Source organism: Taudactylus pleione, unplaced genomic scaffold (assembly GCF_031769625.1).
Source record: "Taudactylus pleione unplaced genomic scaffold, aTauple2 ptg000377l, whole genome shotgun sequence".
NCBI lineage: Eukaryota > Metazoa > Chordata > Amphibia > Anura > Myobatrachidae > Taudactylus > Taudactylus pleione.
In genome coordinates, this window is record NW_028284778.1 from 4675869 (window position 1) to 4689635 (window position 13767).

Below are 13767 nucleotides of genomic sequence, written 5' to 3' on the forward strand. Positions count from 1 at the left end.
TTTGAGATGAGTGAAGAGATGTATGTTGGTGTGGTTTGGTTAATAGCCTTATGTGTAAGTAAGAGTATTTTGTATTGAATACAGTAGAAAACTGGCAACCAATGGAGGGACTGACAGTGCGGGGCAGCAGACGATGAACGTTTGGCAAGGAAGATAAGCCTTGCAGCTGCATTCATAATTGATTGTAATGGCGATAGCCCGTTTTTGGGAAGACCAATACGGGGGCTATTGCAATAGTCAATGCGGGAAATAATAAGTGCATGGATTACAGTTTTTGCAGTGTCTTGTGTGAGATATGGTTGAATTTTGGATATGTTTTTTAGATGTATGTAACATGATTTTGAGACAGATTGAATGTGGGGAACAAAGGACAGTTCAGAGTCAAGGATGACATCAAGGCAGCAAGCTTGTGGGGCAGGGTGCATTGTCGAGTTATCAACAGTGATAGAGAGATCAGGTTGGTAACTGTTATTGGCTGGTGGAAATATATAATTAATTCTGTTTTAGAAATATTAAGTTTCTGGTGGCGAGATGACATCCAAGATGAAATTGCAGAAAGAAAGTCAGTGACACGGACCAGTACAGATGGTGATAAATCTGGGGAAGATAGGTAGATTTGAGTATCATCCGCATACAGATGGTACTGAAATCCAAAAGAGCTGATTAGTTTGCCAAGAGAGGAGGTATAGATTGAGAATAACAGAGGCCCTAAAACAGAGCCTTGCGGTACTCCAACTGATAGAGGTAGCGAAGAGGAGGCAGAATCAGAAAAACGAACAGTAAAAGAGCGATCAGATAGGAAGAGAACCAAGAAAGAGCAGTGTCCTTAAGACCTAGGGATTGTAGTGTTTGTATGAGAAGAGAGTGGTCAACAGTGTCAAAAGCAGCAGAGAGATCTACAAGAATTAGGAGTGAGTAATGGCCTTTAGCCTTGGCAGTGACTAGATCATTTACTACCTTAGTCAGTGCTGTCTCTGTGGAGTGTTGGGAACGGAAGCCGGACTGAAGTGGGTCCAATAAATTGTGTGAGTTAAGAAAGTGTGTGAGGCGGGTGTAGACAAGTCTCTCAAGTAGCTTGGAGGGGCATGGGAGCTGGGAGATAGGACGGTAATTTGAGAGAGTGTTGGGGTCAGAGTTTTGTTTTTTCAGAATAGGAGTAATCACTGCATGCTTGAACAGTGATGGAAAGTTGCCAGTAGAGAGAGAGAGATTACAGATTTTAGTTAGGGTTGGGATAAGCACAAGAGACAGAGCTTTACTGATTTGTGATGGTATAGGATCTAGAGGAGATGTAATAGAGTAGGAGGATGAGAAGAGGGAAGATACTTCATCTTCGTTTGTGAGATCAAATGAAGAGAATGTGCCAGGGGATTCAGGTAGGGCATTGAGCAGGTCACTAGCTGAGGAAGAGCATACCATTTCATTTCGGATCTCCTCAATCTTGTCCCTAAAAAAGGAAGCAAAATCTTGCGCACAGATAGTAGCAGGTGGTTTGGGTGAGGGAATGTAAGAAGCAGTTTAAATGTATTAAAAAGTCGCTTGGGGTTAGAGACTTGAGCAGAGATAAGAGATTGGAAATATGTTTGGCAGTATCCAGAGCAGTACGATAAGAGTTGTAGATAGTCTTATATGTGAGGAAGTCAGTTGGAGTATGAGACTTTCGCCACTGACATTCAACTTTACGTGAGAGTTTTTGTAGATGCCTTGTTAAGTTAGAATGCCACGGTTGTTGTCTAACTCTACGTGGTGTGTGATGGGTAGCTGGAGCTACTTCATCGAGAACTTTTTCTAGAATCTGGTTTAGGTGTGATGCAGCAGTCTCAGGAGAAGTGAATGTAGAAATTGGTGAAAGCCGTTGTAGAGAGGTAGATAGTTGTTGAAAGTTATAAGCATCAATATTTCTGCGGGTTTTAGGTTTGGTTAATTTCAATGACGTTGATGTAATGGAGGAGAGTGTGCAGGTGATAAGGTTGTGATCTGAGAGAGGGAAAGGAGCATTAGTGAAATCAAAAACTGAGCATAGTCTGGTGAATACAAGATCAAGGCAGTGGCCTTCCTGATGAGTAGCGGAGTCAGTCCATTGGGAGAGGCCAAGAGATGAGGTTAGAGAGAGAAGTCTGGAGGCATGAGGAGATTGTGGACTGTCAATGGGGATATTGAAATCACCCATAACGATGGTGGAGATGTCTGAGGATAGGAAGTGAGGGAGCCAGGCAGAAAAATGTTCCAGAAATTGTTGAGATGGCCCAGGTGGGCGATAGATAACAGCAACTCGCAGAGAGAAAGGGGTGAAAGTCCTGATACAGTGTACTTCAAATGAGGCAAATGTGAGTGAAAGTACCTGTGGGAGCACTGCGCATGTAACAGATTGGGAGAGTAATTTTCCTACCCCACCTCCTTTACAATTACTAGACCTGGAGGTGTGTGAGAAGTGTAGGTTACCATATGAAAGTGCAGCAGGAGAGACAGTGTCTGATTGTGTAAGCCATGTTTCTGTTATTGCCAGAAGGTTGAGGTTAGTTGAAATAAAGAGGTCGTGGATGGATGTTAGCTTATTACAGACAGAGCGTGCATTCCATAAGGCACATTTTAGTGACTTGGAGGGTGAATCGAGGCATGCAATGTTTATGAGGTTAGCTGGATTTATAGCTCGTTGTGGGTGTGGCATGTGTGTTGGACCTGGATTTGGTGATATGTCACCAGCTAATAGAAGCAGAAGGAGAGAGATATAAATATATTGGTGGGATTTGTATGATGGATTTTTATGGCAACAGGTTGTGGATGTCATTGTCATTGTGTATAGATAAGTTAAAAGCTCATGCGTGTTTGTAAGAGGAGAGAAGATTAATGAGACAGCAATATGTACAGAAGGATGAGCTGCAGGGAGATTAAAGAATGTAGTAGCCTTAGAGATGATTCCATGTAGTGAGATAAGAAATAGAAGTTTTTGATACATTGTGTTTTTTATATTAGGCTTACATTTTTTTTTTATTAAGTAATGGGTTTGTAATTACCTGGTATTAGATGTTGTTCAATGTTTTTCAACTGGTTTTTTTAACTGTTCAGAAAACACACTTGATTTTAACCACACCAAGCTGCCCTCATCAAGCTGCCCTAAGACTGAATGTTAAGAAATAGTATGGCTGATTAAGACACTGACCTCATCTGAGCCAATTGGTCAGTTGATTGAAATGCAAATTGATCAGTGGACATACATTGCTCTAAGTTTAAATAAACAGGCAGTATGACACTATAAACTGTGCTTCAGTGATCCCCATCCAAACACAGGTAATGACTATTGCTAGCAAGTCATAAAATATTCCCATACATTTAAACAAAACCAATTACAAACATGTTCAAAATTATACACATACTTTAAATACCCAGCTAATTTTGCATTAGTGCAAGTATAGATTAGGAGTTGTGGTTTGCAGGATGGCAAGGAATATCACATGCATTGCCTATACAGCTGATGATGCATGGGGTTAATGCAGATTCTGGCACTTGTAGTACTCAGAAAGGAATATCACATACATTGCCTATATTAAACTGGTGACCTCCTTGAATAGACGGTGGATTCCGGACTCCACTGTCCTACCATATCAGATCGTCACCTATTAAGGGACAGTCTTTGTCTTAGCATTTTTTGTATATTTGATTTATTGCCATATTTGGAATAGTTTTGTTTTTGTTTCTTTATTAAATACCATTGGCTATACGTATTTCATTCCCTTTTTTTACAATGCGGATGGATAAAATATGGTGATAAGCCGGTGGAAAGTTGAAACGTACGTAAAGAAACCTTGACGAGCTTTTAAAGTATGCCCTGCATGTAAGTAGGGTACGCATCATCTCACAAATTTCTTCTCATCTGAACTCCCCTATTTGTGAAGTGTATTTTTTGTGATTACATAGGGTGGGAGGATAAAGATACCTAGATGTGAATACCTCCATATATTAACTTGTGAGTTTGGGTACGCGAACATCAAGACGATATTTGGACTGTTATACCACCACATCAGATTGACACATGATTGAAAGAACTGTCTAGAATACTATATTATTATTAAGGAATTTTTCCTGTTTTATGTGTTTTTTTCATATGTACAACATGGAGACCATCAGAAACTTCTGAATCCTATATAAAGGGAACCATTGTGAGAAAGGATCCATTTTCTGAAATATACTATAAGGATCGAGTATCTCCTATTTTCTTATATTGCCATAACTATATCTAGGATGGTTCTTACAAGAATTACAGTGTAACACACATTGGATGCAGCCATCTTGTTGGTGGAAACATCGCCCTTGAGAATAATTCCTATGGATAGGAACCAGTGACATCACTGAGGTACTCTGTCTCCCAAAATGGCTGCCTACACTGTGTGTTTGTTACATTTGTACTTTAATTGATGTGACTGGAATCTATGTAACTTTAAACATTTAGAATATTTTCTATAGTTCCTGCTCTCTCTGCTAAAGTTAAAATACATGGTCTATGTTTTATAATGACTCGTATATTGTGTATTGTAGTTCGCACAGTGGATCATTTGATATGTTTTAGATTAATTTTTTTTTTCCGTTTTGTTATCTTCTCTCATTATTTTCTTCTTTCATATAATATGTACACTATGTAGACAAAAGTGATTGGACACCCCCGCGCAAGCGAAATGGGGTGCTGTGGATTTGTTGCAGCTGGTGTGAAGTTCTGAGAAGTACAGAGATGGTCTCGATAACTCTGTGCTCCCTGCATTGTGGCAGTTCTACGGAAACAATAATTTTTTTTATCAGGACGACAATGCCACCTGTCACCATTCCAGGGCGACGCTGGACTGGTATACAGAAAATTCGATAACCCGGATGGACTGGTCAGCTCAGAGTCCAGATCTTAACCCCATTGAGAACCTCTGGGACGAATTGGAGCGACGGGTGCATTCTAGGCCCACTCAACCTTCAGTGTCACTGTACCTAAGGCAGAAGGAATGGCAAAACATACCGCCTGCTGTTGTACAGGAACTTGTGGACAGTTTGCCAAGAAGGGTGTCTGCAGTAATCACTGCACGTGGTGGACCTACAAAGTACTGATGTCAACATCTCGTTGATCTATTTGCTGTCAGTGTCCAATCACTTTTGTCTACATCAGGCATGTCAAACAACCAAATAAACATTTTATGCGGCCCAGTCAGTGTGACCGCCCTTCCGTTACCCCTGCCGTGATTGGAGCTCAGCTCCGATTGGGCAGCGTTACTGTATTTTTTTTAAAAATGAGCGGCTGCCCACCCGCAGCAGCCTGCAATTTTTATAATGTTATATTGATTGCACTTTGCACTGTAAGTTGCATAAAACAAACTATATCTTGTTATATCTTATTGCGCCCTAGATCAAAATTGCATATAAGCCTTTTTTTTGTTTGTTCTTGCGGCCCACACACTCTTAGACCGTGAATATTCGGCCCGGTTGGGATTTTAAGTTGACATGCCTGGTCTACATAGCGTATATGAAACAATATATATATAGGGTCATGGCATGAAATCTTATGGTCTGTACACAACTGGGGTAATAAAATCTATAATCATTTCCAACCAAGCTGCCATTTTTATTTTTTTTTAAGATTACTTAACAAAAGGGGAAATAGTAAATGAAGGGAGCCACTGATAAGGTGATAGTCTGTATAGAAGGGGAGTGTGTGTGTCAGTTAGCAGTGCATGATCTATTATTGTTCTGTTCCCTTTCGTAGTTAGGTTCATATATTGTGTTCCATCCTTATATTCCATCCATGCATTCCATATGGTCATGTACAGTACACGGTCTATCTGGCTGTGCCATTAGTGCCTCCACCGTGCTCAGGGTCTCAGTAACTTTAGTAGACAGGTTCTTACCCTTAGCCGCTTGTTATTCCCGTACTGAACTGATGAAATCATGGGCTTTACCTCTGTCCGTACAAGTTCTGATTGTGATTTTTGTTTTTGACTTTCAAAAAAATAAGGGAAGAACGAGACAGAAATGACAGGGAGCCATAGCAGGCAGCACCGGCCACAGAGAATGGAAGGTGCCCACATATAAGTGTGACAATAGGACGAAAGAGAGACCTGCGGAGAACTCCAATCATACAGTACACAATGGGTGCAAAGCAACCATCAGTCACACACACCTAATGGTGAGAACAGGAATGGGGGGGGCTAAGGGGGTCAGGAGAGAAGACCCATGCACGGGAATTACAGCAGAGCATAGGAATAGGACCTTTACATATTTGTGATCCAAATGGAACATTGATAAAAGCTAAAACTTTGTTCCAAAATGTATCTACCTTCCTGCATCCCCGAATATTGTGGTGGAAATATGCATTTTCCCTAAGACGTATTGGGCAGATTTATCTGAGGCAAAATGCCTGAGACATGCAGGTCCTATTGGTAACTTTCATATGAACCTGCTGGAGAAAAGCCGAATGTAAGTAGTTAAGGTTCATATAATAATAATTTGTAAGAAGATCAGAGGAAGCTTCCTTTGGAACACACGCGGACGTACTGGCTTAGGTACTTTGTCATAATTGTAGTGTGACCTGTAATAGGCATGTATAGCAATACAAACTTATGTGTTGGAGTTCAGGAAGTGGAGTAAAGAAACTGATGAATCAGAAGGTAGCCAGGTAAGTACGCGATGGGTCAGTATCATTACTTGGTGTCGTGCCTGTAAATGGGGGAGTATTTGTCTTGACTCAGGGTTGGCCCAAAGTGTTGCGATGAACAAAACATAAATAAAATTGTGCTGGCTCCTCTACTAAATATGTAACCCAAGAAACACACTGTAAGTGCCCTTCAACAGGATATTTTGGTAAATAGGAGCCAGGTCATTGGCTTTGGGTATGTGCAGGAGGAAAGTGGGTTAAACAGTTTCCACTCACAGACTAAATTGACATAAGAGCCAGGCAGAGATACAAGGAAACATCGCTGACTGTGTAAAAGTTGCTATTATCAGGGATGTGCAATGCCATAACAAATTAGATAATAACCTTGTGCATTTGGAACAGGTTGAACAAAGAAGAGCATCTTCATGGGGTAAGTAAATTTAGGAAAATATTATAGATTTGAGAATGGCATGTCTGCCCAATAAAGATAGATTTAGGTGGTGACCATTATCAAGAATAACTGTAATTATTATGGATAATTTTGGGGGCAATTAAGTTTATATGGATCCGGGAAGGAGGCAGGAAGGAAAGTACCCAGATATTGACGTTTTTGCCAGACTATTTTTGTTTTTGTGCATCTATAGAAAGGGCAGAATGAGGGAGCACCTCGGGCATATTCAAATGCATGTTGAACAGTGTCAAGGCTTTAATCATCTATTTTATATCATCTGTAGTGACTGTGAACACTTTTAAACTGTTGTGATACCAGTGGACCATGAGCTTTGTCAGGGAGGCACGTTCAGCTTTACTGATCCCATATTAGGGACTAGGAGTTACTGGATGGTAACAATAATGGAATGACAATAACACCACACTGATAGGCAATAAACCACATTCAATGTAATGTACATTGAGATTTGTGGAAACAGTTAAAACTAATATGCTAAATAACCATAATTCACACTAACACTGAGTAGTAATACGGACCCTTTTGTATTCTTGGAGATAAATATTGATCCCTGTATTATGAGATTATTTGCACACCCTGGGTTCCAGATTCCTTTGTCACTGAGTTCAGACAGGCAGCACATCACTGGGTATTCTCCGATCAGCGAGATCTCACTTTGCAACGCCGGTAGGTAAACAGTCCACAAACATGCCATAAATAATCTTTCCTAATGGGAACAACCATCACCAGTTCATACTTGTGGAATAAGGAGACACACCTCACACCTCCCTGTCTCCAGACCGAACTTGGAATATAAACTCACAGGCAGTGTACAATGCAGTCTAGTGCAATGATAAGGGACAATATAAAAACGCTAAGTGCATGCTTACACATGTGTTTTACCCCTTCATGGGTTATGTCCTTTAGTTCCATTGTCCTGTTGAAAGCATATAGCAGGAAATATAAAAACTGGGAAGGGGGTGGGTGGACAGATTTGAACACCTTGGAAAAATGGGGGAACACACTTTGGGGCAATTTAACTAAAAAATAACATTAACCTAATTAATTTCTAGCATGAGGTCTTGTGTGAAAGGGGTTTCATGTGGGGTTATGAATGAATGAATATCTTTATTTGTCATCAACAATCACCAAGTGATGTCATCCGTTATTGATGTGGCCCAAGCAGCCCCTTTTTGTCACATCTATAGGACCTACTTCTGCAGACTCCCACCTGTTTATACTTATCAGTTGCTAGAGACTGTGGGGTATATTTATGAAAGGTTGACATTAATCCATTTCAAAACCATCTCAATCGATCAGCATCGATGTTGTGTTTCAGGGGCTAACTCACACATTTACTAACAGACACTTGATTGTTTTATTTTAAGTGTTAGTAAATGTGTGATTTAGCCCCTGAAACACAACATCGATGCTGATCGATTGAGATAGTTTTGAAATTAATTACAATCAACCTTTATTAAATATACCCTTGTGGGTCTGAGACAGAGCAAATTCACTGTTTGGTGTGATGCAGCTGAAGCTAATTTACTACCTTATTCTAATGCCAGGATCCATTCGGCTTCAAGGAGGAATCCGTTCCATCCACTGTTCTCCTGTCCACAGCCGCAACAGTAATCAGCACTTGCACCAGTCCCATGCTAGGTGCAAGAGATAGATGGGTTCCCTTCCCCATACGCAAAACATTTAGAATTTCTCGGAATGCTAGCTACAAGCCCACGACACTCCCATGAACAAGACATAACACCTCAGTGCGATTTTAATTGGCTCCGTCCAGTTTATGTCCTCAAAATGCTCATTTCATGGAAAGACTGATCCAGAAAGATCCAGAACTTAGAATTGGCCAGAGTCGCAGCAAAAAGTGGTCAGTTCTCATCTAAGCAATAAGCTGTATGCTGAAACGCGCTATTTTAGTTTGTGTAAAGAGATACGTCTGACTTTGAATCAGCCCCTGTGCATTTAGCAGGTGGCTTGGTATCTAGAACCAACCTTTGGGATTTATTTACTAAGCGGCAAGTTCTAAAAGCTTTCAGAAGCTAAGGTTTAGTAATTAAACCCCTATGTCAGGCTGGCTATATAGTGGTCACACTCTAAAAGGGAAACTTCTGATTGGCTGAGCAGTCACTGATCTTTCCCATTATTGAGGACCATGTCATACAGTGTTGTGACTCCAACTGGAATATTGAATGTTGTACATCAGTGATTCCCAACCTCGGTCCCCAAGGCACACTAACAGTCCTGGTTTTGGTGATATCCATGCTAAAGCACAGATGGTTTAATCAAAATAACTGAGGTACTAATTAAGTTGCCTGTGCTCAAGTATGGCTATCCTTAAAACCTGGACTGTTAGTGTGCCTTGAGGACCGTGGTTGGGAACCCCTGTTGTACATTAACCACTTAAGTGGCATGGACACTATTGCAGCCACGACTATCTTTACGCTAATTGCACAGCCGACCATTTCTACTGAGACGCCCACCAGCTGCAGCACTAATCCACCACTGTGCGTACCAAGACGCACCATCGGTGGCACATTGGTCGAACCATCTGATATTGCACCAGCCCTATGAATGTCCATCTTAACATGGCCACAAGTTCCAGTGTAACTACAAAAAAAGCCTCAGTTGCTGGCCTTGACACACCCGTCTCTGGCAGTGCAGCTCGAACGCATGTGCAGACTGAAAACATTGGCTGCTTGCGTCTGGTGCCACCAATGTCCACATTTGAATCAGGCCCGCAGCGTGGTGGCATAAACCTTGAATCAAAGGAACATACTGGGAGATATGGAGGGGACATCTGTCACCCCTATTAAACCCAAGTCAATATTTTTTCTGCAGCATCTAAAAGGTAACTTTATAGACACCTTTATTCCAAGAAGAAATAATATCATTATTAATAAAAAAGTGTCTTAAGGAAATGAAGGCATTGCAAGATCTTATTATTAAACCTGCCAATAAAGGAGGGGGAGGATTGTTTTAATGGATCTCAAGGAATATGAGAAAGATGTCTATAGACAATTAGAGGGCCTATCATTTACGGGGTAGAATCTATTACAGCAAATTTATCAAAATTAATTTACCATTTCCTGCAACCTTGGGTAATAGTGAGAAAATACCTTGTATCCTTGAGATGTGATCTGTTTTCTATCTTGGACACTATTAAGTGTAAATCGTTCTTAATCATGAATTAGGCATAGTTGCTGCAGAATCATTCCCTCTTCTAATATTCCAACAGATTTACAGGGATTGTTATTGTAAGCTATTAAAATAATTTTACTGATTTTCTTTTTAATGATGATTTTTTTTCCTGCAGAAAACAGGAACAGCGATGGGCCCTAGGTTCGCTCCTAGTTATGCCATCTTTCGCCAGTTCGTGTCAGACCATATGGTCCAGTAACCCATTCAGAGTGTCCTATTCCAGCTATAAAGATCATATTTTCTTTATCTTAAAAGGTAGTCATGTAATTTTAGATTAATTTTGTGTATCTGTAAACAAAGACAGGAACATCAAACTTTAATTTGAAATGAATAATCAGAGTCTTACCTTTTTAGATATAACCATTTATATTAAAGGAAATATTCGTACAAACAAAATCTGTGAGACCTACTAATTTGTCATATTTTTGTTTTAAAGCGATCACATAGACCATCTATATATAGATGTGGAGGCTTTATCCTGACCTTTGAGAGACTGTAAACAAACATCACTTCAGGTGCTGGCCAATGCGGCCAATTAATTTAAAAAAATTTGCTATTTCACATACAGATGTGTCCTGCTACAGCTTTGTCGCCGAAGCAGCAAAACGTGTGCATGCAATCCTATGGATCACGGGAGCAAACAAAGGCATGTCCATTTGAGGGCACGCAACTCGCGCCATGCATGCCGCGAAAAGATGCAGCTGTGGCATAGATTTAGCAGGACACTTATGTATGGGAATTTGTTCAGTTTTAGCACAAATTAACTAATGTTAATTAGGCGTTTATTAGATGTAATGTAGATTTCCAATTGCATAGTTTGATTAATGACATCTCTTCCGCTGTTATGGGATTGGCTACTAGCCCTATAAATACTATTCCCCAGGCACACCTCCTTACATCTTGATAAAGAGCCCCCTGATGAATCAAAACGCGTTAATAAGGAGGCGTGTTCTGAAATATTCAGTGGTGGGACCTGCTGACCAGAAAAGTTAGGGTGTTCTTGATTCAACTGAGTCCTGGGTTTTCTGTTAGTCATCAGGTTATATACTCTCTTTACATATTACGTATCCAGTGGTTCTGTAGGTTATCTTTTTTTTTATTTCTACTATCTTTGTCTTTTCAGTCTAGCATGTTGGGTTAATAAATACTGCATTACACTATTGTGGATTTTTTTCCTTTCTATAGATCCTGTTTGAGTAAAACTCTTTTAACCACTTGCCAGGCATCGTCGTAAGTTTCTGACCGCACCAGGCAGTTCTATATCTGCTCTGGCCGCAAAATTTCTACCAGTCAGATAAACATGAAGGCTCTGCTTGCCTGCACCCTCCCCCCCGCTCTGCTCTGCTGCCGATCAGCAAAGCAGGACCCCCCCCAGCGGCCGCAAAGATTAGCAGCCGCTGGGAAAAAGTTAATCCCTCCTAGTGTACCTGGTACCTGAAACCAGTCTTGAATTGAATGTTACAATCTTTACGATGTTCCGAATGTGGTTCAGATGTTTGAAAAACAGTTTTATTTATTTTTACAAATCTTTAAAAAAAAAAAAAAAAAAAATTTGTCATGAAATTATTTTGGATAAGTTAAAATGGATGTTCCTCACCTAATTTGCTCATTAAAAAAAATTACAATTTTGGAGCGGTTTTTAGAAAAAAAAATAAAAAATAAAACAAAATAGTTAAGTGGTTAAGGAAGGACTGGGAACTGAAAGGTCTGGAAGTATAAAGAAAACTTTATGTGCTTATTTCAAGATTCGTAAGTGTGAACGCAACTGCATAGGGGCATCCCTTCTGGTGGGTCCTTCATTTCTGAATTGGTGGATTATATTGGTTTTTCGAGCACCCACTGTGATCTCTTCATGCCCACACGGATTGACTGATTACACTGCACAACAATGAAAATGTTTCCGATGTGAAAATAGTTACAATTGATTTCAGCATGCAAAGAATATGACATTTAAAACTCTCAGTTAGCTCTGAGTTCCGAGATATAGCCCATTTATGACGATGTAGGGGTATTCCTAGTGAAGTGGGCAGAATGGAGAGAATCTTTACCAGCAATCTGCGTTCTGCGCAGAGGGGGCGGGGCCTAATGACCCAATTAAATGAATCAGTTATTTGTCCCCTCCCCTATTCAAATATATGCGATTCACAGGGATTACCCACACAAGATAACTGTGGTGCACTGAGTGACAAGCATAGTGAGCGATTCCACCAAGACATTTCAGCAATGGAACAAAGATATCAGGGTTGGTGACTCACTACTGTTGGACAGTGACAAGAGATGCCCCAGAAGAGGAGTACAAGCAACAAGCAAAGAGAAAGCACCCCCATGAATAGGCCACTATATTAGATAGTACTTTCCTATGCTGTATGTTTGTTTTGTATGCTGTATGTTTGTTTCGTATGCTGTATGTTTGTTTCGTTTAGTGTTCTTATTTGTGATTGACTGAATTAAAACAACTGTTATTTATTTTCTATCAAGAAAATATCGATTATTTTAAAATAGCTTTTCCCTATGACTATATTACTAATGTACATACAGTATAGTGCAAGTAGTGTAGCTCAAAAAATAGAGCTAGTAAAAACTAAAAATTCTGAAATCATTTTAGTTTTTCTTGACCTCAAATTAGTAATGTATGACTATATGTCCCCCCCCCCCCCCCCCAGTCTCACTGTGGTCCCTCTGGAATGGGCACTGGGAGAACTACATCTCCCAGCAGCCTTTGCCCCTACCACCATTCCCCGGGACTCCCAGCAGCCCCCTCTCCAGTAAGAAGAGAGAGGGGAAGCCACCGGGAGCTGTGGAGAACCCTGCGCAGGTGGTTTTTTTTAAATTTAATTATACGCGGTGCAAGGTTTTCAATGATGAAAACCCCGCATCCACTATTTATTAAATTGAATCCCGCGTAATTCCGAAATTGGGCGCGAGGATTTAGCCTCGATTGAATATGCCCCTATGTGTGGCAGAGAACACAAAGGAAGACACTAAAACTTAATTTTCTCTATTATTTAATAGTTGTCACATCATCTCGTTTTATTGTTCTCATAAATCAAAGAATGCGTCCAAGGGAAGAATCTTTATATAAGCTCAGGTTTTCCATCAAAAATACTTTCAACATATTCCATAGAGCACAATACTGAAACTGTTCTCCTAAATTATTCTTCGCACAGACACATGTATACAACATGAATTTCAAATATTAATAAAACCTAAAGTATTAAAACTTAAAACTTGAACTACTAAATAGGTTCAGAAACTATTAGCATGAACAGATTTATTAAAAAGAGCACAAGTCTAACGGTCGAGTACAGTGATGTATCCAAGCTGTAGAGCAGGGGTATTCAACATGCGGGCCTCCAGCTGCTGTGGAACTACATATCCACATCCCAGCATGACCTGCCACCGTTTTACCATTCCCTAATAACAAAACTGTCAGGGTATGCTGCAGGGCCAGCTCTAGGGGTGTTCGACCAGTGCGGTTGAA